Consider the following 26,510-nt stretch of genomic DNA (forward strand, 5'->3'; position numbering starts at 1 on the left):
CGATAATGTCAACATAGCTCTAAAACTTATACTGAGCTCTCTTTGCCAACTGAGCACAAAAATCGCTTTTTTGTCATATGCCCAGTAACTGTTGTTTTGCGGTAAGGGGGTTATTTCTCAAAAACAGTAAAGAAGATCCCCTCCTGCCCTGTAAAAATATGGTTATGATCCTGCTCCCATTAGAGTCAATGCAGAGCTTCTATTAACTTCAATGGGAGCAGGATCGTAGTATATGTTTATTTAGAATCTAAAGTAAATTTCACACCTGATTATGTCGGCTTTATAGTAAGTCAAAATTTGAATATAAACAGGCTTACATCATCTCTTGAATGCTCTGCTATTAATAAATATTAATGAAAGATTGCACTGGGAGCATGGTTGCTCTTTACTGAAATCTGTTCAATGTGGCAATGGAAGAAAACTTAAAAAAGATAAGTATTTTAGATTTAGAGATAAGCTCTGGTAGGGTCAGGGGACTGATCATGAATGTAGGTGGCTAACCTGTCTCCTCAGCCTACGAAGGACTGACTGCCACACCGAGAGTACAATTTAATGCTCCAAACATAAAACGTAGGCAAAAAACTCAAACACAAAGCAATTCCTCCAGCCATCCTCAGCTAGAGTTCCAAGGACTTTTTCCCTTTTCAACTCTCAGTCTCTTCTGCTTCAGGACCTACTGACTGCCTCCTGGTGCTCCTCAGTCACCCTCCAGGCCATCAGCCTGGGAACTACCCTTCTCCAGGGCACACCAGAGGAGCCAAATCATCCATCTGCAGCTTCCCCTGATAAATGACCTGTCTTCCTATGTAGGCATCCTATGGGCCCTTCCTAACTAGGTCTAATAACTGAACAGGGCCATCTGATATCTATCAGTCAAAATCAGCTGGGAGGGTAGCTGATTGTCACAAGTAAGGCTGGGCCTGTCTTCCTTTAAGGAGCTAGCCAACCTGCGACAATGAGGTATAGAACCTCTAGAACACTACTTCAAATTCTGTACAAGGGCATGCAGCACAGTCAGTAGCAGTGCAAGCCTCCCACATTTCCCTACCAAATGTGCCTCAGATCTGTTCTGCAGGGCCCCTCAAGCAATCCCCTTGAAAAGTTGACTTCTAGCTGGCCCTTGATGGTTGAGATAAATAAACACTCAACTCTTAGGGCACTTTGTAAAATCCTACTAACAAAAATCAAATGCAATCTAGAAGGAACAAAAGAATGATCACACAATTGGATGGAACTGGGACTTGATGCAGCTGTTCTGAATGCAAACAAACACACAAACAAACAACAGTGTCAGGACTAAAACTAGGGTTAAAAGGATAATCTATTTCCCACCTTCTGTAGCCAGTCTTCAGAATCTTCTGCAACAGGCAAAGGGAAGAAGAATCTAGCTTACTTTGTTTCTGTCCATCTATAATTTACTAGAGGGTCATACAACCACCAAATGAACTGTTCAGGTGGTCATTTTCCTCACTGCAAACCAGTCTACAGCCAGGTAGAAAGATGGAGACAGGCCCAGATGAACTCAATCATAGAATCATAAACATCTGTGTTTCATGCCACTGGCATTAGGTCCTGTCTACTCAGTTAATCAGCCTAGATGTTACCTGTCACCAAAAGGTATTGGTGGAAGCCAGGTACGTTCAAGGGCACAGGGTTTTGCTTTTTCTTGTGTTCTTCTGGAACATGCTTCCTGTTTACATTATAGGCCTTTTCTGCCTTGTTGCACTACAGCAGGCCATAATGTCCCACTAGCACAGGTTTCCAGAGTTCCCAAGATGTTTATAATGTACAAACCTGTTTCAAATGTGGTGTATTGAGAACTGTGTTGGAATTGCAAGCTGTCACTTTAAGATGGGGGAGGGGAACAGAGCGTGTTCCTTGTCATGCTTACAGGTCATGGGCTCTGAAGGAAAGCATGCAATCTAAGTCAGTTTGCAGACAGCTATCTTATAATAAGGTGCGATGAGTTGTGCCTCTCTGTTTTAGGAAGGAGCCTGCTTTGCCTTTCTCTGCTTTTGGGGGGAAAGGAGTAGAATTCTATCAGGTATTCTTTTTGTATGATATCTAGTACCCCTCGATTGGTGGCAATCTTGCTCCAACTGTGGGCAAAGAGAGCAAGATGGCCCCCGAAAATGATTAAGGAAGTCGACTGAGTGGGGCAAGATTCACGGTTCTCTATGTATGAATCAAAAGCGTCTTACGGGTCACTGATGTGAGGTGGATGCCATAGAGGTGGAGACAGTGGAGAACCTTGGCCATTGCGCCCACTGATGCCTTCACAGTAGGTCTTGTTGGCATGATAGGTAAGATTGCTAGGTGGATCGGATGGGATACCACAGGCGAAAAGAAGGCTTGTTCTGGTAGTGGATGAGGTCCGGGGTATATAGGCCTAATGACCTCAGTGTGGCTCGGGAATCCTTGTGTGAGTGCAGATTCTAGTTGGTCTTCTCACTAAACAATTTTTGGTTGTCAAAGGCGAGGCCCTCTAAGGTGATTTGGACCTCTTTAGGGAATCCTGACGTCGGCAGCCAAGGGTCCCTTCATAACACTACTCCTGGGGCCAGGGAATGCACCGTTGTATCGTTGACCATAAGGCCCAAACTGTCGAAGGTAGACCTTATCAGGCTCACGTCTGCCTTTAACTGCACCCTGGGGCATCCCTTGATGAGCAAGTCATCTAGGTAAAGGTATACTTGCACCTTCCTCTTTCTCAGAAATGTGGCAATTACTGCCATACACTTGGTGAATATATGAGGGGCCGCAGATATTCCGAAGGACAGGACCGTGAACTGATAATGGGTTTGATTGACTACAATGTGGAGGAATCTCCTGTGGCTCGAGAAGATGGCCACATGGAAGTATGTGTCCCTTAAGTCAAGGGCAGCATACCAATCACCAAGATCCAGATAGGGGATAATGGAGGCCAAGGAGACCATGTGGAATCTCAGCTTCTTCATGAGTTTGTTGAGGTTTCACAGGTCGAGAATGGGTCTGAGTCTGCCCTTGGCTTCTGGGATTAGAAAGTAACAGGAATAGAATCCCTCGCCCCTTAGCTCCCAAGGAACCTCTTCCACTGCTCCTATTCTTGAGAGATAGCACCTCTTGTAACAGAAGTTGCTCGTGAGAGGGGTCCCTGAAGAGAATGGGGGTTGAGAAGGAAGAGAGAGAAGAAAATCAGAGCTAGTATCCCAGTTCCACTAAGCATAGAACCCAGAGGCCTGATGTAATCTGGGACCAAACGTGGTAGAAATGGGATAGTTGGTTCGAAAATAAAAGGGAGCGTGCATCCAAGACTGATTGGTATGCCATCCTCAAGCACACACTCAAAAGTTTTGCTTCGGACTGGAGGATGGTCTCGCCTGTTCAGAACCCTGGCTGGAGGAGGGCTAGGGAGGCCTCCTTCTGTGATTTCTGCCCCTTCTTTGGTTAGGGTCCTGCCTAGCTTAGCTTTGGTAGAATCCATGCATGGGCTGAGGCTTAAAGAGCCTCCTTTGGAGTGCCGGGGTGTGAAGGCCCAGGGAATTCAGAGTAGCCTGACAGTCCTTTAAGGCTATGCAGCTTAGAGTCAGTCTGTTGAGAAAATAGGGCTGGGCCTTCGAAGGGGAGGTCTTGAATTATCATCTGGACCTCCTGAGAGGGGCATGAGGCCTGTAGCCAGAAGTTTCTCTTCATGGCTACACCAGATGACGTGGTCCGAGCTGTTGTATCTGTCACATCCAGTGCTGCCCGGAGTAAGGCCTTCGCCACGGTCTGTGAATTCAGTCTTGGACTCCGGTGATACGAACTCCATGAATTTGGCCTTGGACTTCCAGAAGTTGAATGCATACCTGCTCAGGATAGTCTGCTAGTTTGCAATGCAAAGTTGGAGCCCCTTGATAGAGAACATCTTTCTACCTTTTAAAAATTATTGGAAGACAGACCAGCCCTAGCCAAGATCTACTCAATAAAGCCCTAGGGTTGACTTATACCACTATGCTCACAGTACTCAAATCTACTCACATTCTAAGAAGTTTCTATTGTTATATAAAACTAGGTGCTGTCTAAAGTGGACAAGCAATCATCCTATCATCTGTAAGGATAAAGACTATGAGGCATCCAGTTCAACTATGCTACAGTTTATACTTGCAAGTATTTTCTGTAGCCCACACAGAGCAACGTTAGATGTCATGATGATTAAAAAACAACTGAACTTTGTCTTTACTACAGCTCTCACTGTTGCTGTATCTGGTGAAGCTGCACTAATGGCAATAAGACATCAGATTTTTGTGAGCATAGATGCAGCCACTGGGAAAAGCTTGAGATCTGAATGTGCACATTGTCCTCCCCATCATTGTTTATCCACTGAGTCTCTGTGAATGCCTGAATCCTTTTGAGCTTTTGTAGTTATTTTTTTATTTTAGCCAAAAGCTGCAATGTGGGTTGGTGGAAAGCTACCTCATGTTTGGCCACGGAAATCAGAAGCAACATTATAATCAGTTAGTAATTACTCCCTCTTATGTGGAGTGAAGACGACACCTGTTTAATCAAAACTGTATTTGGCATCTTTCAAATAAGCAAAACTTTCTATCATGAGTCCCTCCTTGTGAAACTGAAAGAGAAATCCAGATCCGCTTCCTTCAAAATGAGGGAGCCACTCCAATGGAGTTGCCCAATACATCAAAGCATACCTGAGATTACACTTGCTGTTTGATTAACACCCCATTAAGGCAGTGATGACTGTTGACATTTCTGAGGAGGTCTGATCCACAGGGAGAAGTGAAGTGGAGGTTGTTGCTGCACACAGGGGTTCCATACATTGCAGGAAAGAGAGATTACCATCTGATGAGGAAAAAGGGGATTTGAAGGCAGCAAGGAGAGATGCCTGAAAGACAGAGGCCTCTAAAGAGACAGTTCTAGAAGCAATTATTCTAAAACTACTTTAAATAACAATCAGTAAGACAAAAACATTATGCATAATTGGTTTCTAGGAAGTTTGAACAGATCCCAAATTTAGGAGATGAAATTGGGTTTTTTTCAGTTTGTCCTGACTCAGTAGCTTATCTATGATTACAAATGATCCAAAGCAGTAAAATTGCCAAAAAGGCATATAGGAGAAAATCCCTATTGAGAAAAACGAGAGATATGCTCCAAAGATGAGTAGGAAACACTCCACAAAACTGGATAAGGTAGTTCTCTGCACAGAAATAAATTCTGGAGCAGAAAATCCCTCTTCCAGATGATCTCTGATATGGTTAATAAATTTCTCAGTCCCAACTACTAAAAGGACAGAATTATTTTTTCTTCCTCCAAAATAAATCAGGTATCTGTAACACTACAGTGACTAAGGTCCCACAGTACATGACACAGATGACAGATGTAGCAGAAACACACAGCAGGAGATAACTAGCTTTTGGTGCCTTATGACTATCCAGAATTTCTAGGCACATTTATACCAGTTTCTCCATCACAAAGATATGAGAATACTGAAGGCTACTGACATGTTCCATAGGTTCTTTATTAGAAATGATGTCATCATTGAGGCTCTGAAATTATTTTTTTTCTTTGCTTTTGCTCAGAGAGAGGCAGGGACAGCGTGTTACAGGTCATTTAGGGTAAAATTTTCAAAAGCACTTAAGTGACTTAGGACCTTAAGTTCTATTGAAAGGCTTCTAAATCATGTAAGCACTTTGAAAAATTACACCTACTAATTATATTTTCTTTCACTGAGGTACATGTTGAAGAGAGACCATACTGCTAAAAAAGATGGATACCTGTATCAGTTTATTCATCACAAGGATGGGAAATTCTTTGCACACCCTTCATTTCCTTAGAAGGCTGATTTCAAAGCACAGACTAACATTTTTTATGTTAGTATTAAGTGGTCACATGAAATCTTGTAGTACAATATGAATGGCTTTAGCAATGGACAAATAGGCCCAGAAGAAACATTACAATGCTTAGTGCACAGTCTTTTGTGATTTTTGAATTTGCTCTGTAGAAGTGATTAAAAGGATTCCATATATTTGCAACTCTATCAAGTGTACAGTCCTACTGTGGTTCTTCCAATAAAGAGGTGATCTCTCTGCACTCATTTTAGTCAACCTAGCTGGGTTGTACACATGGAACACGATTTTAGCCTCTTTCTTTTGCTGCACAATATGCAACATATGGACATGTATTTCCATATTGTAGTTACAACTTTTTGGCTTTGGAAAATTCTTTTCCCAGATCCCTTTGCCAATACGTAACCAAGTACAGGGTGTCTGTTTATTAGTCCCTTAAGATTTTACACTTTCTAGTCCCTAATGGGTATTTGCCTTTTCATGTCAATAAGCGTACTATTAAATAAATGCTATCTGACATGCCTAATGATTCCAATGAACATACTGTAAGAAAGAAAATGGTTTTAGTTCTTGTATTTGTTGCAGAATAATAAGTCTTAGTAAAGAAGAACACAGATAGGACATTATCTATCCAGCTGCTTTACACAACTCTTTTGGGCAAACCCATATTTCTGAGTTAAAACGAATGGGGAATTTGTCTATTTTAACCTAGTTACATATGTTACACGCAGAGGAAAAAAACTATGTTAAAGTTGCAAAGTCAAACACCCAAAAGTAAGCAAATGCCAGAATTACAGTTGCCTCTGGAACTACTTGCTCCTGGGCTTTTCCTATTGCTCCTGGCTTTTCTATGGTGTTCATCATTATGGTATCTGAGTATTTCACAAACACCAATTAATTTATCTTCGCAACATCCGGTGAAGACAAGAGGAGGTAGTATCCCCATTTTACATATGGGAAACTGAAACACAGAGAGATTAGTGGATAGTTTTGAACACAATCTTGGGTGACCATCTCAGACACCTAGGATCTGATTTTTCCGAGTACTGTGCATTATGCAGCACTTCATATGTTCAAAACACAAACCTCACTGACTTCAATTGCAGCTGTGAATGCTCAGCATTTCTGCAAATCAAACTCTAAGGTCTCTAGTTGGAAAGCCAGAAAATGAGGAACAGATAAGTAGTGTCCACCCATGAAAAATTGGTTTAAGTCAGTTGCCTACATCACATATAAGAACTATACAGCAGAGGCATGGATAAAATCAAATTATCTAGGGAAATATTCAACTACTTTAACCATAAGACAGTCCTTTCTCTTCCTGTAATCCCCTGCCTCATTCACTACTCACCTTCCAACCTGTGCAACCAATGGAGGCATGGGTCTACAGCCAACAGCCTCTTTCCACTACAAAACCCTGATCCGTCCCTAGAGCTGGTCCCATCATGTGCACTCAATAAGGCAACCTTAGCTCTATCATTTCCTAACTTCTGAGTGCTTGACTTTGTAACCTTAACGTTCTTTTGACAGAGTTTCTTTTTGTGTGTAAGTTCCTAATATTTAAAAAAAAAAATTGAAAAAAACGAAATTCTGTCGTTTGGAATCATATTGACACTATTGACATCATGTAGCATCAGTGGTGTGCTGTGGGTCTCCGGCACCCAGGGGCCAATACTGGCATTTGTGCAAACTCTTCTCCCCTCCTCCCGACGCCCATCAGTACCCTGCACTGGAGGTGCCAGATGCGGCTGGAAGCAGGAGTGACAGGGGCAGATGCCCACCGGCCGCCCGGCAGCAAAGGGTGGGGAGAGCGTGATGGGCTCTGGCCCCGTGGCTCCCTCATTGCGCCCAGCATGGGGGTGGAGGGGCCGGGAGAATGCTTGCTCCCTCCTGCAGCAGGAGTCCTCACTGCCAGCAGGCCTGAGCTGGGGTTGGCGTGGGCGCTGGCCGCCTGTGACAGCAGGGGATGGCTCTGAGAAGGAGGGCCCACCCAGCACCACCCCCAGGCTGGTGCCCAGGGACATGGCCCCCTCCTGTCACCCCCCTTCTCAGTACCCCACTGTATAGAATTGTACTGGAATCATAACAGCAGGATTGGAACATTTAGAACCACCGCACAGAGCTCTCACACTCAAGCTAATAGAGTAACTGATAGCAATAATAGATTGCCGCCTGTGTGGACCAGGACTGGGGAGGTGAGAGACATGCTAGAATGCACTTTAGTGGTCACTGATTCTTCTGCCTGTTTTCCCCAAGCCTGCCCACTTCTGCTCCATCCCCTCCAAACTGTCTCTCCCCCAGTGCTCTCTCTTTCCACCCCAGGGCCCTTGTCCCAGTACCATTCTTTGGCCTATGCAGGCCCAGTCTCCACTCTTTAGGATTCCCATCCCTATGCCAGTCTCCTTGCCCTGCCAATCCTACTCTCCCCATCCAGGATCCCCACTGGAATCCCAGTTTCACCACCCCACTTCTAATATTTCCCCACCACTCCCAGTCCCTGCCATGTCAATCCCAGTTCCCTCCACCCTGACTTCTTGTCCTAGTGTCCCATTCCCCCCTCCTGGCTTCTCATCTAATCTGACTTTTCTTTCCCTCCTGCCTTTCAGTCATCCCTCCTCCTGCTTCTGTTTCCCATCTGTCCACTCACTTCCAGTCCCAGCCTGTCTCCTGGGATCCTCGTACAATTTCAATCTCCTCCCACCCCTTTGTCCCAGACCATTTGCTCAGCCAACCCAGTTGTCTTCCAACATCCCAGCTCCTTGTCTCCCCTTCCTCTTTGTCCCCATCCCTGCCACTGGTTCCCAGTCTCCTTGTCCAGTCAGTCCGTCCCCCAGCACTTTGTCCAATCACAGTGCTGCTCCTTGTGCAACCATTTCCAGCATCCCCCCTTCAACCCCAGCTCCCAGTCTCTTTGCCCAGTCAATCATAGCCTCCCCTGTTTGCATCCCCATCTCTCAGTCACAGTCCCCTTGCCCAACTAGTCCCAGTTATTCTCTTCTCCCTTTGAATCCTAGTCTCCCCTGACCCTCTTCTGGTTCTAAGTCCCAGGCTTTTTGGCTGGCCAGCCACAGACTCTCCCTCCTCTGACTCCCAGGCTCTGTCTACCCACCAAATGCTAGTTTATCCTTCCCCTGTCCTAGGCTCACCAGTCGTCTTATCCTAATATAGTCCTTTCCTTCCCACCCAGTCCAAATCTTATCCCCTTTGCATTTGATTCAGATGGCTTCCTCTTCCAGACCTGATAAAACATAAAACCAGGACCCACAGTGCTCCCAGCCACTCAAGAAGACCTATCCAGTATCACTTAATATAATTATAATTTTGACATTTGGCATAATTTGCTAATGAGTCCTAGTCTGAAGATATTTAGACCCTGATTCTGCAGTCTAAAACTCCCACTGAGGTCAATGAGGGAAGGCAAAAGTTACTAGAATCCTAAAAGGAAAATGCTGTGGCCTGAATTGTCATGTATAATCTGATTCTGAAGTCCAAAATGTGACTGAGTAAAGATTTCACAATCATGAGATTGGACTTCACTCTGAAGATGGTAAATTACAGACTCATTATTATTTCAACTCAGTGTAAATTCCATAGTTTGAATCCTCCTACATATTGACCAGCCTCTTAACACAATCAAAACTGACATGTTTAAGATTCAACTTACTGAAACACACTTTTATCTCTTACTCTCTCTTTCACTATATACAGGATCTTACTTTTAATATATGAACATTTAAAATACACATTCTAAATTCTAAACATTCTAAACATACACAATCTTACAGATAGAAATTACATAAAGAAAAATCACTTAGCATGTATGAAGTTGTTTCCTCCCATCGCCCCCATGTGGATCGTATAATCAAAAGCCAAAGAGAATGAGGTACATTTTATTTCTAGTTGAAATCTATATATAGCGTCTTTAAAAGCTACTGCACAGGGGTACTAGAAATGACTACAGTTTTTCCTTATACCTAGAATAAGAGAGCTATGTGGTAGTAATGTGAAAACTACAGCTGAGTAAATAATTTACAACAAATAATTTATCCAGTGAATTTATCCTCTTTTTAAGGTCATGAAATATCTATGAGAAGATCATTACATTCTCTAATTTATTCAATACTTTAAATTATTCAGTGAGATATTTTTACCATGTGAACTGATTTCAAAATAGTTTTCTGTAAGTATTCAATATTTCAGCTGAATTAGTTAATTGTTTTTGGTGAGATAAGTCACAGTTTTATTTCAGTTCTTTGGATGAGCATGCAAGAACTTCAGTATACACGTCTATATATGTCAGTTTATAATACAATTTCTGAAAACACTTCATACAATTTTGAAATTTATTTTCCATGAACACATGTGCCAGCAAAACTAAACTGCTAAAATGTTTGCAGAAAGCTAACACAAAAGGGTGCAGGTATGCAAAACTGAATTCATTTGTAAAGCTGAGTGAACATTCATAGGCTTCTTTTTTCCCCTCAGTATTCATGGAGTTCTAATAAAAGCTGATGGCAAATGTTGACCTTGTAACAGCTTCTACCATGAGCTGTAAACAGCACCAAGCTTACAACTGCAGGTAGGGAGCAGAATAATGTTTGTAACCAGTTTGGTGTTAATCATAAAAACAAACCTTCTACAGACTTTTCAAACAGAACTATATCTTTTATACCAGCAATTGTTTTCATGGTTTTAAACAGTTATACTAAATTTGGGCTATATACACGTATGTATATATGCAATTGAGTAACTACTACTAAACTACTGACCTTGTGATCTCAAAGAACTCCAGTTTCTTTCAAGAGATTTTAGGCCTCTGAAACCATGTTTTCAGTCTGTAGATACTTCCTTAATTTTTCCTTAAAAAAATGAAATTCATATCTCATTACTCATAAAATGATACAATCAAACATCAACTGGTTAAGAAACATTTAGAATTTCTAAATACTCTTATGAGTAACGTCTCTTATGCTATCACAGGGTACTTATTCAAGCAAGCATACAAATCACCTCATCTGTCCATCAAATCAACTAGCATGTGAGGAAAATAATTGCCAAAAGAGAGGATCAGTCTCATATATTAGTAAGTCATACACATTATTTTTTAATAAAATATTTACCATAATACAGACTTGAATTGCAGTTAACTTAAATTTAAAAATTGTAAATACTTCATTGTAGGAATAATTGACCTGGATCAAGAATAGTTAAACAAATCTTGAATCTTTGAGCACACGACTGTTACTAATCTGACTCTTCCTGCTTATCCTTGCCTTGATATTCCATACATGCTCTTATTTAGCTCATCACAACACTGCATGGAAAAGGGAGTTTCTTGTATCTTCTCCCTGGTGGTCTAGTGATCAGGATTTGGTGACACTCTCACAGCCATGGCCCGGATTGGGAATTTGATTCCCGGAAAGGGAAGGCTTTCCCTTTGCACATATTAACCACTTCTATAACAAAACACACAATCCTGCTTTGGCTGGAAAAACCTAGAACACTCCGGTCAACATATATTAAACAAAGCTCTTCTCTATACTGAGTTTCTCAGAGAGATGTAATGAAAGTCAGTTACCTGAACAACAACAACAATCCAATTGGGGAAGAATATTAAATGCAACTTCTTTTCTTAAGAATCTATTTTAGTAAATCCTTCCCATATTCAAGTTTGCCTGTAAGTGACAGTTCTAAACAAATCACAACAGTTAATTATGACTTTTTTAAAAAGTGTAACCATTAAGGTGCATATACTAGCCAACTATATGACCATGTAACTGCTCATGAAATCTTATTGAATGTGTTTACTCCCTGTACAAAAGGCCAGCACATGTCCCATGCACCATTAAAGTCCCACTTAAGTTTTATTTTGAATTTCACCCATGTCCTCATCTTTTGCCGAACCCTTCCCCAAACATTCCCTGTGTTATCTCTTGACCTGAGGTGCAATCCTGGCCCCACTGAAGTCAATGGCAAAATTCTCATTAATTTCAGTGGGACCAGCATCTCAACCCTGGTGTTTATTTGGGATTCAATACTTCAGACTCTGAATAACTTTATTAACATGAGTGGTCCCAGAGAGTGCATTGGTAGAATTAGTCAAGCACATGTATTTGCAGGATTTGGTCCTTAGATGGTAAGGCCTTATAGGCCATTCACATTTAGCAGGTATATAAATAATACATTGTTATAAAAATCCACATTGTAATTAATGAAATTTGCTTATGGTCTTCCTGCAAATATATTATTAAAAGTGACAGACAGCAAAGATAGCAATTTTTATTATTTTAAGTAACACAATGTTTTAATGGTGCATCAGCTCAAAGATTTTAGTGTCCCCTCCGCTCCTTTCTCTAAAGACAAAAAACACTAAATTAAATGTAATTGCTAGGTATAACTATGCATGTAGGATTAAGAATAACAACTATCAAAATTAATTTTAAAATGTGCATGTCCATAGGGTGCAGGGGAACCCACAACACAGAAACGTTATCACCGTCTTTGGTAAAATGTAGGTCACTTATTTAGTTTCCATAGTAACCATTGCTGAACTATAGCTCCATAGCTGACCATAACCAATGGCTGCTTTCTTTGATAAATAGGTGAGGTTACAAATAATACAGCTGTGTCTCACTTGAAATCACAGAGAGCCAAAACAAGTGCTTTCCCCATCAAATGCAGCTTGTGCACTCAAACAGTCTAAAAATGAGGACATTTTCAAAAGTCTTAACTAATGTTGAGTGCATCAATTAGCCAACATGACACCCCCAAAGGCCTGATTTTCAGAAGTTCTAAAAATCCATTAGTCACCCAGTATCTCAGGTTTGGGCACCTGAAATCCAAGACACTCAGTATTAGAAGTACATTTTGAAAACAAGAGTCTTAATTAATAACTTCTGTTAATCACCTTTACATTCTGCTTCATTACCTTTATACAACACATATGCTGAATCCTAGTTTTAAAATCACTCATAACTTTAAGGATCCTGTGAAATAATGATTCAGCTCTAGCTATCTGATAAATGAGGCTGGTTTTGTTCTGGGAAAACAGCAATTGCACCCCTAGATTTAGAACTGGATGACAATTATTACACACTGTTTCTCAATCAGCAGCAATACATTTATGCAGAGCAATCTGTTGCTGACACCAGATGAACACAATAAAAACTACTTAACTGCTTTGCAGGAAACAAGAGCACATCAGTATCAGGGAGAGAGTTAGTTCATACAGCTTTCACACTAGTTGTCAGTGTCTAGGATGAACAGACACTAACTGCTGTAGTGTTTCTATTGTTAGTTAAACTGGGTGGCGTATGCGTACATGTCCTGGGAGCAGTGGATTTACTAGCAGGTTACATTAGTTTGCACTCAATCCTTCCTCATGATTCTGCACAAAATCTGCACTGGGAGGAGTAGTCCCAGAGTTCCTCAAGCCAAAGAAAGCTGCATAGGGTGGCTAGTGCATCTGCAGGGAGCTCAGCATAGTCCGGTGAAGTTCTTCAACGAGAGCTTACAGCACAGAACCACCCAAGAGTGTGAGGCTGATGCCACCCAAGAACTAACTTAACTGGTGGCACAGCTCTGCCTACAGAACAATGGGAGAACACAAGAAGCTTCCAAGCAGTCAAACTTATCATTTCCAGAGATAAGTTTTCCAACAGTCAAGTGCCATTCAGGAAGAATGGCCTTGTTCACAACTGTCAAGGATGTCACCCTATGCACTATCAGTTGCATTGTCCCTGAGGGTCATCAGTAGAGAATAGCTTCTGATGTAGCTAGATCCCAACCCACTGAGGGTCTTTAAGATTCAGACCAGGGCTTTGTATTAGCATCAGAACAAAAATACTGAAAGCTGGTGGAGGAGGAAGACCATTTGAGAGGAAGCACTATAGTTTTCTGTCAAGATGGTTAAAGAAAATATTTCTCACTTCTGCTGCTGCATAGGTGTCCAGTATTAATGATGAAACCAGTAAAAACCCCAAATTCCATACTACATACAGACTGTAGATGTTTTTCTTCTCCCTCCAATAAACCAACAGGACAAGTCCTGGTGACCTGCTCAACTATTTTCACATTTTCATCTGAATTCTTTGATTTTGCTTGGGTTCAAGTTCAGCCTGCTGCTTGTCATCTAAGTGTTTATTTCTTGCAGGTATTATGATATCTTTAAAGTATAAGTTTTGAGGTTTTGACTCTATCCAAATCCATCAGTATTACTAGAGTCGTATCCATGTCTTGTCCTCGTCTTCCGAAGCCTAGCTGCATGGGTTTCAGATATACACAACTTGGAGAGGTGAGATAGGGAGCATACATACATAGCAAAAACACAGTATTATAGATTCAGTGCACAAGGTAAGGACACTTTATAATGTAGAACATGAGTGGTTCTATTATTTCTGATATTTACCAAGAAAAGTCTACAGGCAAACATTTGTTTAACGCAAAACATTAATGTTGTAAAATGTCCCATTTTGGCATGAAAACTTTATGGCATTTAATACCTTCAATAAATACTCTGCTCTTGCTCTGAAATTTTTCAGCCAATAAACCAAAAGTTGGGTAAAATGTACTGGGTTAAACTAATTTGTATGATTAAAATATTAGGGATGCAATTGGTATTTCTTTGAGCAGACTTGCTCAGGATCAATGAAAATTGTAGCTGAATAAAGAACTCATTGGGATTTTTTTTTCTTGGAATAGAGTGAGACAATGTAGGACATTTGAATTCCCATTTCTTCCTCTTCCTATAGCCCTCAGCTTTTTGCTGCATCAGTGGCTTCTGAAGGAACCGAAAAACTAACAAACCAGACCAACTGTCCAACTAACATGATTTCCTGCCTCTGACAGTGGCCAGTGCCAGAAGATTCAAAGTAAAGCCTACAACTCTTATAATGCAGCTGTTGCAAAAGCAGTAAAGATACAAAACCAATATCTTGATTGAAATAAATAGAGTGAAAATCAAAAGAGAGATTAGCAGCCACTGCAAATAGACTCACCTTAGTAATAAATTAGCTTAATACGGAAGACAAGAAATGCCTTTGAACTTGATGAGCCATAAACAGCAGACACTTCAGCCATTGTGTTAAAGCAGGTTATTGATACCTGAATTTAGGAAGGCTTCTTTCATTTTGAAATACTATCAATGACACACAATGGCACTGATTACGATCAGCCTAGTGTAGAGGTTTACAAACATTTTCATAGTGGACAAAGTCTTAGCAAAAATATCCTACAGAATCATTCAGGGAAAGGTTCCAAAGTGGTAACCTGAAATTAATGATTAACCCTCACAAAAGGTAAATGTGCAGTCTATCCATATTTCAGAAGCATAGAGAAAGAATGGTTACTTTCACTTATTCTTCGAGATGTGTTGCTCATGTCCATTCCAATGTAGGTGTGTGCTTACCCTATGCACTGCCGCTGGAAAATTTTTCCCTCAGTGGTATCCATGAGTTTGGCTCCGGTGCCCCCTGAAGTCGCACGCTTATAGTGCCGGTCTAAAGGGCCCTGCCGACGCGCAGCTCCCTCAGTTCCTTCTTGCCAGCTAATTCCAACAGAGGGGCGGGGAAGGGAGTTGGAATGGACATGAGCAACACATCTTGAAGAACAACAGTTAAGGAAGGTTAGTAACCATTTTTTCTTCTTCAAGTGCTTGCTCATGTCCATTCCAATGTAGGTGATTCTGAAGTAGTTGCATAGATGGAGGATTTCGAGTTTATTGGCATGCTGATTATAATACCACTTGGCCAAACCCAGCATCATCTCTATCCTGTTAGATTATGGTGTAGTGAAATGTGAAAGTGTGAACTGATGACTATGTCGCTGCTCTTCAAATGTCCTGGATCTGAGCCACAAATGCTAATGAAGATGCTTGGGCACTTGTAGAATGTGCTGTCAGGGCAGGAGGAGCAGGGACTTTTGCCAGGCCATAGCATGTGCAGATACAGGAAGTGATCCATGATGAAATTCTCTGGACTGAGACTGGAAGGCCTTTCATAAGAACTTAAGAACGGCCATAGTGGTTCAGACCAATGGTCCATCCAGCCCAGTATCCTGTCTTCCGACAGCGGCCAATGCCAGGTGCTTCAGACGAAATGAACAGAACAGGTAATCATCAAGTGGTCCATCCCTGTTGCCCATTCCCAGCTTCTGGCAAACAGAGGCTAGGGATGCTTCAGAGCATGGTTTTGCATCCCTGCCCATCCTGGCTCATTGATGGACCTATCCTTCATGAACTTTTTTTTAACCCTGTCATAGTGTTGGCCTTCAAAACATTCTCTGGCAAACAGTTCCACAGGTTGATTGTGCACTGTGTGAAGAAATACTTCCTTTTGTTTGTTTTAAACCTGCTGCCTATTAATTTCTTTTGGTGACCCCTAGTTCTTATAAGAAGGTGAAAGTAACATTTCCTTATTTACTTTCTCCACACCAGTCATGATTTAATATGCTTCTATCATATCCCCCCTTATTAGTCTCTTTTCCAAGCTGAAAAGTCCCAGTCTTATTAACTGCTCCTCAAATGGAAGCTGTTCTATGCCCCTCATCATTCTTGTTGTCCTTTTCTGTACCTTTTCCAATGTCAAGATATCTTATTTGCGATTGGGAGGGGGCGGGAACCTTGCTGCTTTAGACAGAGTAAGTAATCTAGGACAGATGGTAACGGTGCTCGAGATGGGGAGAGCTTGTGCTCCCGCACCCAGCTGGAGAAATGTCTCCATTTAGCCAGGTAAGTAGCACTAGGAAAAGGTTTCCTGCTCTCCAACAAGACTCTCTGGACCTGAGTCGAACAAGATCATTCCTCCTGGTTCAACCATGCAGCACCCATGCCATCAGGTGCAGGGTGGTCCTGAGAGATTAAGTCTGGAGAGGAGTGTCCAAGGGGAGGTCACTGCTAGGCTCAGGAATGTGCCGAACCAGTGCTGACGTGGCCATGCTGATGTGATCATTATAACCCACGCTTTGTCCCTCTTGATCTTTAAGAGGACCAGATGGATAAGAGAAAATGGACAAAAAGCATACAAAAGGTCCCCCAACCACTGCAGCAGGAATGCATCAGACAGAGAGCCGCTGTTGAGCATCATCAAGGAGCAGAACCACTGGACTTCCTGTTCTGACTGGTATCGAACAGGTCCACCTGGGGAGTTCCCCACTTCTGGAAGACAACCCTCACCCCCCCCCCCGCCCCTGGGTGCAGGGACCACTCGTAGTGAGAGAAGAAGGACCTGTTGAGGTGATCCGCCAGTGAATTCTTGACCCCCGGTAGGTGAGCAGCTTCCAGGGTGATTGCGTGCCCCACAGAGAAGTCCCAGAGGCTGACAGCATCCTGGCACGGAGATGAAGATCAAGCACCTCCTTGCTTGTTAATGTAGTACATTGCTGCCATGTTGTCCAGCAGCACGCACACTACCCTCCCTCCCATCCCTCGCAGGCAAGGTGAATTGCTCTGAGTTCTCTGACATTTATATGCAGTGACAGATCCTCCACGGACCAGAGGCCCTGCGACCTGCGATGGCCAAGGTGGGTCCCCCAGCTCAGGTCTGAGGCATCCAATACCAAGGTAAGTGAGGGGTGCAGTGCTGCGAAGGGAACCCCTTCTGTCATGTTCACCGGGATCGTCCACCAGGCCAGGGAGGTAAGTACCCGGAGTGGGACTGTGAGGACCATGTCTATGTTGTGTCTTGATGTGAAGTAGACTGATGCCAGCCAGGTTTGGAGGGCTCTGAGGCGGAGCCAAGCATACTGCACCACATAAGTGCATGCCGACATGTGGCCCAACAGTCTGAGTGTATCCCGCTGTGATGGTACTCAAGACCCACTTGTCTGATGTTATCGCCGACCATGCAGGGAGGAAGGAGGAAAGGCAATTTGAGAAAAGAAGCGGGGATGGATCCTGCTCTGAGACTGCTACATTGCCCCTGGGTGTACCCTCAAAAGTTTTGTCTGCCCCCTAATGGGTGGCAGCTCAAGGATGGCTGAGGTATCGAGGAAGTCTGGTCCTGCTGGCATCTATAATTCCTATTCCTCTTTTTATATGGTTTGCTCTCCTGCAATGACTCGCAAACCAATGCAGGTGCTGGGGGCAAAAGTGTCTCCTGGACACCTGTGGAGTGTATAACCCCAGGATGTATAGCCCTGGAGTCTTTGAGCCCATGCAGCTTGGTGTCCATCTGGTCAGAGAAGAGGACAGTGCCATTGAAGGGGAGGTCTTGGATGGAATGCTGAACCTTGGTCGACAGACGATTGAAGCCCCGAAGCCCTCCTCATAGAAACTGCCGACCCCATGGTTCTGGCTGCTGAATCCGCAGCTTCAGATGCTGCCTGGAGAGAAGCCCTTGCTATCATATCCCCTTCCTCCAGAATGGCCTGGAATTCTGGTTTTGATTCCTTGGGCAAGGAGTCTATGAATTTGGACACAGAATGCCATACACTGAAAGCATATCTCCCCAACAATGCCTGTTGGTTTGAACTGCGAAGTTGCAGGTATGCTGTCAAATAAATCTTGCACCCAAAGAAGTCCAGTTTCTTTGCCTCTTTATTCTTTGGGGTAGAGCTTGACTGCCCTTGCCTGTCTCATTCATTGGCGGCTGATACTACCAACTATCCTGGAGAAGGGTGGGACTATAAGTATTCAAACCCCTTTGCAATGACGTAATACTTTTTCTTCGCCCATTTGGAAGTTGGGGGCATTGAGGATGGGTTTTGCAACAGGGCCTTTACTAGCTTTATGACCCCTTTGTGAACCAGGAGGGCCACCTTAGAGGAGGCTACCTCCGCCAGGATGATGAATAGCAAAATCGTCTGGGCCCTTCATTTCTTCCACCTCCAGGTCGGCTGCTCTGCGTTTAAGGAGTTCTTGGTGAGCCCTGAAATCATCCTGTGGCACTGTGTTAGATGGCTCTGTCACTGCCTCATCTGGTGATGAGGAGAAGAATGCTGGCAGCAGATGGTTGTGTGGACGTTCCTCCGTGACCTGCATCTCTTACCTTGGAGGGACTTTGGCGTCCCTTGAGCCTGACTCAGCTCATCATCAGATTCTGGGGAGGCTGCGATATCGTGGCAGAGCGACGTTCTGAAGTCCCCGAGACAGACTGGTGATGAGATCCAGGGACCACGAAAACCCCCCAATTTGCCAAAATTGCCAAGGGCCAGTCCACTGCGTAGGTGGCCAGGGACCAGGTGGAATGGAGGGAGGGAAGCCCACGGTCGCAGATGAACAACCGTGACCTCTGTGGGAAGGACCTTCTTCCAGCTCCAATTCCAAAGTGGACAACCACGGTGGTGCCATTTTCCCCTCTGGCTCCTTACAGCGCTGGGCACAATGCTCCAGTGCCAGGGAGTGGTACTGAGGTTCAGGCCGAGAATTTCCGGAGGGCCGATACTGCGGGGACCTATAACCGCGATCCCTTGAGTGTGATCTTGAGTTTGGGGATTGGGGTCAGGATCTCGATGCCCCATGTCGGTGCTCCGGTCACCGGTGTTGTGGGACTGGTGAGTGGCCCCTAGAGCTCTGATGGCCACTGCGCTTCGGGGAATGTGGTGCCGTTGGTGACATCTGGATAGCTTGAAAGCTTGTACCTTCCACCAACAGAAGTTAGTCCAATGAAAGATAATATCTCACATAACCATGTTCCAAACCTAGTTTCTTGAATACTTAACATGAACAGTGCAAATGTGGTACAGTCTAAGAGTACTCTAGAAAATCTCCCCATTTTGGTGTTTGGTAGAAGAATGTTTCAAACAGTTTTAATTTATCCCCACATTTTATTCTGTCTTCCTTTAATATTACAATGCATCAGTGTCACCTGCAAATGTGTGTGCATTTTCTCTAACCATTACATCATGACAGCAAAATTGTCAAAATATATGCAATTCAAATGGCTGGGGGCTTTCTTCCACATTGCCCTTAATAAAAGGATTGCCCTCCTGGAACTGAAGATTCCCTGAATGCTCAGGCCACAACTTTCTTTACCTAGCATCTCTTCTACCATGATGCCTACAAGAAATCAGATTACAAACAGCTAGTCTATGGAGCATTCAGAGGTATCTGATGTTTATTTAATACAAAACTTGAACTTCATAAAAGTAAATGAGTATTTGTATGTAATATTTTTTCATATATTTTGGTGTCCCCCTTCTCTAACCTTTAACCACCTGATGGGCTGCCCCAGAGCCACACACAGGAAGCCCTGGGTTCCTGGCTCCAGGGCAGTCTGCTTGGTGGACTGTTCACCTGCTCCAGAGCCACAGATGCTGGAAGTCCTAGTTCTGGCTCCAGGGCAGTCTGCTGATGGGCTGCTCCAGAAGCCCTGGGGCTCCCAGCCCTGCAACAGTCTGCATGGCAGGCTGCCCCAGAGCAGCAGACCCTGAAAGGGGTGGGCTGCTGAGGAGCTAGGGAGGTGAGCTATCAGGTACGGTGACAGGGTTCCATCCGAGTTTCAGATAAATCAGACCGAGTCTGTCTAATGTTTCCATTCCACTGAACTAGCAAATTCTGAAACAGTTTTTCTGGTCAGCTCTACTGAAAACCAAACACTTTGCTTCAAAAATGCTGCTGCAATGTCTCGTGAAAATTATAGTCCAGGTTCTTTATGCCTACATTCTCCTGTATGGACTACGCTCACCAAGGGCATCTTCCATGATGCACTGCTTGTTGCCTTATGACTCCCATGATACACCATGGCATCTCAGCAACAGGGGAAATTGTGGTACATTTGGGAAATGGAGACCGGTCCACAGAGCAAAATGGGAGCAGGAAGCACCCCCACTACAACATCCAAAAGACACCATGGTGGCACATCCAGATCAAATATTTGTCTTTTAGCTGAAAATTCAGTTTTCAATTTTTCACTAAAAAGTCAAATATTTTCTGTGGGAAAAAAAACCCTCATTTTTTGGACCAGCTCTACTTCATATGCTTCCTGTATTATTGGACGGTAAATTCTTTGGAACAGTCACTGTGTCTACGTATACTTTTATCCAATGTCTCACAGAGCATGATAGTGATCTTAATCAGGGCTTCGGGACATTAATGCAATAGAAATAATATAATAAAATCATAATGTAAAGGCTTGCATATTGAACATTTATACATACTGAAAATTTAAAAAACACAGTTATTAACCTTTCCATAACTGTTGTTCTTCGAGATGTGTTGCTCATATCCATTTCACGTTAGGTGTGCACACATTGCCAGAGATTTTTCTCAGTGGTATCTATTGGGCTTGCTCTAGTGCCCTCTGGTGCCGCATGCTTATGCATGGTATAAGGGTGCTGCTGCGCACTCTCTCAGTTCCTTCTTGCTAGCTAACTATGACAGAAGGGCTGGAGGGTGAGTCATTGAATGGACATGAGCAAAACATCTCAAAGAACAACAGTTACAGAAAGGTTACTAACCATTTTTTCTTCGAGTGCTTGCTCATGTCCATTCCAAGTTAGGTGACTCACAAGCAGTACCCAAGGAGGTGGACTCAGAGTTCATTGACATGAAGATTGCAACACTGCTCTCCCAAACTTGGTCCATCTCAAGAATGTTGGGTGATGGCGTAGTGGGATGAGAAAACATGCATTGATGACCAGGTTGCGGTGTTTCAGATGTCTTGGATTGGAACCTGGGTCAGAAATGCTGCTAAAGAGGCCTAAGCGCTCATTGAATGAGCGCTCAAAAGATGGCAGGAGGTGGAACGCTTGCCTGCTCATAGCATGCCCAAATACAGGAGGTTATCCAGGAGGAGATTCTCTGGGCTGAAATGGGTAGGCCTTTCATCCTCTCTGCTACTGCCACACAGAATTGCATGGATCTGTTTAGTCCTCTTGATGTAGGAGGCGAGGGCACACCTAATATCCAATGAGTGAAGCTGCTGCTTTTCTGAATTCTTTTGCAGCTTTAGGAAGAAAACTGGCAAGAAAATGGCTTGGTTGCTATGTAACTGTGAGACCACCTTCTGCAGGAAGGCTGGATGGAGGCAGTTGAACCTTGTCCTTGAAAAACACTGTGTATGGTGGTTTTGATGTAAAGGCCTTGATTTCAGAGATCTTTCTGGCTGAAGTAATCACTATGAGGAAGGTGACCCTCTCAGAGAGAAATAGCAGAAGACACGATGCCAGCAGCTCAAAGGGAGGCCCCGTGAGTTTCAAAAAGACCTGGTTTAAATCCCAAAGGGGAATCGGTTCATGAACTTGAAGGTAAAGTCTCTCTACCCCTTTATAAAAGCGGACTGTTAACTCATGAGAGAAAACTGACCTACTCCCTAGTGGCGGGTGGAGGGTTGAAATTGCTGCTAGGTGTACCTTGATAGATGTTTGGGCCAGACCTTGCTATTTTAAGTGGAACAAGTAATCCAGAATAAACTGAAGAGCACACAGAGTTGGAAAGAGACCTTGTTGGGATGACCATATCAAGAAACACTTCCACTTGGCAAGGTAGGCAGCCCTAGTGGATGGCTTCCTACTAACCAGCAAGATCTGGTGAACTTGTTCTGAACAGGTTTGCTCCTTCGGGCTAAGTCATGAAGCTTCCATGCAGTCAGGTGAAAAGACTCAAGGTTCAGGTGGAGTAAATGGCCATGATCTTGTGAATTCAGGTCCAGTTTATGGAAGGGAACGGAGGGGTGGAAGATCTGGCCGTTGTTGAGATAGAAGATTGTTGTGAAGTGGGAGAGTGATCAGTGTGTACATCGACATCTGAAATAGGTAGGAGTACCAGATTTATCTGGGCCACGTTGGCACTATCATTATCACTATCGCCCATCCATACATATTTTGTGGATGACTCTGGATATCATCAGAATGGGTGGCAATGCGTAAAGGAGCTGTTCGCTCCAATTGAGAAGAAATGCATCCCCCGTTAACCTCCTTCCCAGTCCTGCTCTTGAGCAGACCAGGGGGCATTTGTGATTCTGCATTGTAGCGAAGAGGTCAATGGTTTGATGACTCCATTGTCGAAAAACGTTTTTCAGAACCTCATTGTTTAGCTCCCATTCGTGGTTTTGGCCAAATTATCTACTGAGGGCATCTGCAGTGGTGTTCTGGCATCCTGGTAAGTATGCTGCTGATGTACTGATATTGGATGCACCAATTCCAGAGTTTTATGGCTTTGGTGCATAGGGAGTAAGATCTTGCTCCTCCCTGTCAATTTACATAAAACATGCACGTGATGCTGTATATTATTATCTTTATCGTCTTGTTCTTTGTGAGTGGGAGAAAGTGGTAGCATGTGTTGCAAACTGCATGTAACTCTAAGAGGTTTATATATAAACTTATTTAGGTTTTTTGTGCACTGGACCTGTATAATATGTTTCTGTAGATGCGCTCCCCAACCTACCAGGTATGCATCTGTGGTAATCATAACCAAGAATGGTTGCTGTGAAAATGGGATCCCAGTCGTCATGTTGATGAATCGAGCCCATCATTGTAAGGATTCTTTGACCTTGTTTGGCATCATCAGTGTTTTGTTTAAACCAGGCTTGTGTGGTTTGTAGGTGGTTGATAGCCATCCCTGTAGGCAGCACATGTGTAGCAATGCATGTTGGATCATGAAAGTAGTGGCTGCCATTTGTTCTAGCAGTTGTAGACCTGTGCGTGAAATTAAGGTTGGGCTGTTTCTTATCAATAGTGTTAGATCTATTATGGCATGGAAGCTGGTTACTGGTAATGATGCCATGGCTGTTACTGAGTTCAGGTCTGCTCTTATGAATTCCAATTATTGTGTTGGGTTCAAAGTGGATTTTTCGTTGTTTATCCTGAGTACAAGGTTTTGAAACAGTGATCTCGTTCATTGGGTAGCTTGGATAGCTAGCGCTTGACTGTGTGTCTTTAATGGGAAGTCTTCTAGGTACGGGAATATTGTGATCCCTTTCCTGCGCAGATGTGCTGTTACTACGGCTGGGAAGACCCTTGGTGCTGTAGAGAGGCCAAAGGGTAATACCTTGTATTGGTAATGATTGCGTGTCAGTGTAAATCTGAGAAAGCATCTGGGCATTGGGTGGATAGTGACATATAAATAAGTGTCTTGGAGGTCGAGGGCTGAGAAACAGTCCCCCCATTCCAGTGCTGGTGAAATTATGGTGGACAACATGACCATCTTGAATCTTTGTTGTGTTATGAACTTGTTTAGTCTTCGAAGATCTAGTATGGGTCTCCATCCTCCGCTCTTTTTCTGGATCAAAAAATAATGGGAGTAGAAACCCTTCCCTCTGTGTTGTTGTGGAACATGCTCTATTGCCCCTATAAGTAGGAGATGATACTCTTCTTGTAACACATGCATGTGAGATGGTTCCCTGAAGAGGGACGAGGAGGGGGATTGGGTAGGGGGAATAGATGTGAAGGGGATGGTATATCCCAAATGGACAATCTCTAAAACCCATTTGTCTGATGTAATCTCTGCCCACTTGTGATAGAGATTGTAAGTGAAAGTCAAATTGGGTGGGCATTGTTGTTGGAGGTTATTCAGGCCCTCGATGAAAATTTCAAAACTGTTGTTTAGTCGATGCCGGTTGAGAGGTCAACAATGTTTGGTGAGTTTATCAATGTCATTGTGGTGTCTGTCTGTTCCTTTGTGGAGAGATCATTGATGTTCAGTGCGTTTCTCAATGTTTTTGAGGTCTCTGTTCCTTTGCAGATCGTACTGTCTCTGGTGTGAGTACTGTTGGTACCTATGTGTGTATGGCTGAAACCTGCATTGTTTTCTCTTCATTGCAGGTGTATAAATTCTGAGGGTATACAAGGTTGATGGTGAATCCTTCATCATGAGAAGTACCTCATCAGTTTTCTCTGCAAAGAGTTTGATCTTATCAAAAGGGAGACCTTCTACCTTGGCCTGTAATTCCTTGGGAAGGCCAGCAGAATGGAGCCATGATGCCCTATGCATGACAACCACCGTAGCTGTTGTTCTGGCAGCTGTGTCATCCACATTGAGGGAAGCCTGAAAAGTCGTTCTCACAATGACTTCGCCCTCATTTATGAGTGATTTGAATTTTTGTTGTTGTTGTCTGGGATGTCACTAATAAACTCAAAAATTTGGTGTAGTTGTTCTGATTAAAATTTGACAGAGCTGCATAGTTGGCTACTCTTAACTATAGCGTTGCGAAGGAATATACTTTCCTGCCTAATAAATCTAGCCTTTTCCATTTTTCATTATCGTGAGACGCCAACTTAAAGGAGGTTTGTGCGCCTCTCTGGTTTGCGGCATCAATAATCAGAGAGTTTGGGGGAGGATATGAGAATAAAAATCCCATCCCCTTGGCAGGGACATAATATTTTTTATCTGCCCTCTTGCAGGTAGGTGGGATGGTAGCCAGTGTTTGCCAGAGGTTGTTGTCTGGCTCCATCAATGTGTAACACAATCTTTGCTGAGGTTGTGGTATGGAGGATCTGTAGTAGCTTGTGGTGGGATTCTGTGATTTCCTTAAGAGGTATTTCCAGGTTTTCTTCCACTGTTTTGAACAGCTTGTGGCAGTGTTTAAAGTCATCAGTGGCGGTGGGTGGAGGAGGTATTATCGCTTCATCTAGTGAAGAGGAGGAGTCATGTGCTAGAGGTGATGTGTCCTCGTTGATGCTTTCCTCCCTTTCCTCCAAGGTTTCATGTGTTCATTCAAACACAGATGGAGCAGATTGCGTAGAAGACCTGAGTCTGTGTTTGTAGGGACTGGGCAGTCAACCATAAGTCCTAGTATAGTTTGACCACATATCCCAATTTGACCATTATATGGGATAGGGAACGGGTGGTCCGAACCATGGTGAACCATATGTGGAAACAAAGTTGGTCATAAAGACTGTTTGAGCATGTAGCTGAAGGCTAAGAGGAAGTTAGGAATGTGCTGATCGATAAGCGTGGTCAGCTAAGCAGGGAGCGAAGTTTTCTGTGAAGCTAAATAAGATAGCAAACTGTCTCTTTCTTTTGACTGAAGTTGTATTTTTCCAATTTAACAATAAGCTATGTGCATGCCTTCTTTTGTAACCAAATACAGGAATGTAACCAAATACACGAAGTTCCTTGTGCAGCAGTATACGTGACACTGTTTGTGCAACTCACTGTTATTTCTTCTTTGTGTTATGCATACTTAATGTATTTTGCTGTATACCAATGACTTGGTAATAAGTCTGTATAAAAACCCTCACGTGATGCAGATCAGCGGCGCAGTTCAGCTGAAGCTGTTGCCCCAGGTAATTACCTTGTAATAAAGGTCTTTTCCTTGCCCACCCAAACAGAAGTGAAGACTGTGTTTTCTTCTACACATACCATGGATATGTGGGACGTCCAGTACGTGGTGTGTGTCTGGGCACCTCAGAAATTAATTTGGGTGGGGAAGAATACTAGGAGGAGAATTCACTTTCCTCTGCTTTGCTGTCCTCTCCACTAGAAAATGTTTTTAGCGAAAGACCCTCATCATGTGCAAAGTGCACTGGCGATGTATCTGTCTCGAGCAGTGGTGATGATGTTAGTGTCATCTCATTCTGCTGGCAATAGTTTTGTTTCTCCTTACATTTTTGAGTTGGTGCCAATGTTGGTGCCGTGACTCGGGTTGATACTGTATTTGGCTTTGATGCCATTGTCGGTGCCAGTGCTGACCTCGGCGCCGTAGCTGGTGCCAAACAATTGTCAGCACCATGCTAATCATCGGTGCTGTCATCAGAGTTGGTGCCACAGTTGGTGCTGTAAACTCTGTTGGTACCGAAGTTGTTTTAGTTGGC

The 26,510-nt window shown here is 43.4% G+C and overlaps 1 protein-coding gene across 2 annotated transcripts in view; it reads right to left on the reverse strand.

Moving 5' to 3' along the window:
- Positions 1–26,510, reverse strand: part of CSRNP3 (cysteine and serine rich nuclear protein 3) — a 180,153-nt gene that overhangs the window by 79,369 nt on the left and 74,274 nt on the right. The window contains exon 2 of one of the 2 annotated variants that reach the window (XM_067549343.1): positions 10,592–10,681. The exons of the other annotated variant lie outside the window; for it this stretch is intronic. The gene's annotated coding sequence lies outside the window, so the exon portion shown is untranslated. The remainder of the gene's footprint in view (positions 1–10,591; positions 10,682–26,510) is intronic. 2 annotated transcript variants of the gene reach the window in all.

The sequence above is a fragment of the Emydura macquarii genome, unplaced genomic scaffold (assembly GCF_026122565.2).
Source record: "Emydura macquarii macquarii isolate MOO-44397 ecotype Brisbane River unplaced genomic scaffold, CSIRO-AGI_Emac_v2 contig_1253, whole genome shotgun sequence".
NCBI classification, from domain to species: Eukaryota; Metazoa; Chordata; order Testudines; family Chelidae; genus Emydura; species Emydura macquarii.